This window comes from Merops nubicus, unplaced genomic scaffold (assembly GCF_000691845.1).
Source record: "Merops nubicus isolate BGI_N331 unplaced genomic scaffold, ASM69184v1 scaffold32959, whole genome shotgun sequence".
NCBI lineage: Eukaryota > Metazoa > Chordata > Aves > Coraciiformes > Meropidae > Merops > Merops nubicus.
This window is the reverse complement of record NW_008629565.1, coordinates 393-1,009: the sequence shown is the minus strand read 5'-3', so window position 1 is coordinate 1,009 and position 617 is coordinate 393. Positions and strand designations below refer to the sequence as shown.

General features: G+C 61.1%; 1 protein-coding gene across 1 annotated transcript in view; it reads left to right on the top strand.

Annotated features, from left to right (window-relative positions):
* The window catches only part of RASL10B (RAS-like, family 10, member B), a gene marked incomplete at its 3' end in the record, with an annotated part of 3,972 nt that overhangs the window by 2,969 nt on the left and 386 nt on the right, over positions 1–617 (top strand). The window lies entirely within an intron of this gene.

Here is a 617-nt window from a genome sequence, read left to right as displayed (position 1 = left end):
TGGAGAGCATCTCACCCCCCCCCCTGCTCCAGCAGCTCACCCCCAGCAGGGTGCCCAGGGTCACAGCCAGGAGGGTTTGGGATCTCTCCAGAGCAGGAGACTCCACAGCCTCTCTGGGCAGCTGCTCCAGGCTCTGACACCCTCACACCAATGAATTTTCTCCTCCTGCTCAGGTGGAACCTCCTGGGTTCCAGTTGGTGCCCGTTGCCCCTTGTCCTGTCGCTGGGCACCACTGACCAGAGTCTGGCCCCAGCCTCTTGACCCACGCCCTGTAGATCAGCACTGATCAGATCCCCTCTGAGGCTTCTCTTCTCCAGCTCAGCAGCCCCAGGGCTCTCAGCCTGGCCTGGCACAGAGATGCTCCAGCCCCTCAGCAGCTTTGTAGCCTCCACTGGGCTCTCTCCAGTGGTTCCCTGTCTCTCTTGAGCTGGAGACCCCAGACCTGGACACAGTGTGGCTCGCCCCAGTGCTCCCCTGCTCTTGGCATCAGAGATCAGCTATTACAGGCTAGGAGAAAACCTCTTTGCAGTGCTGAGAGCCCAAAAGCAGAAGCAAAACTGAGCCTAGGAGCAGGAGAAGGGGCAGGACCTCGGGCAGGTGTCCCCTGTGGGAGAGGG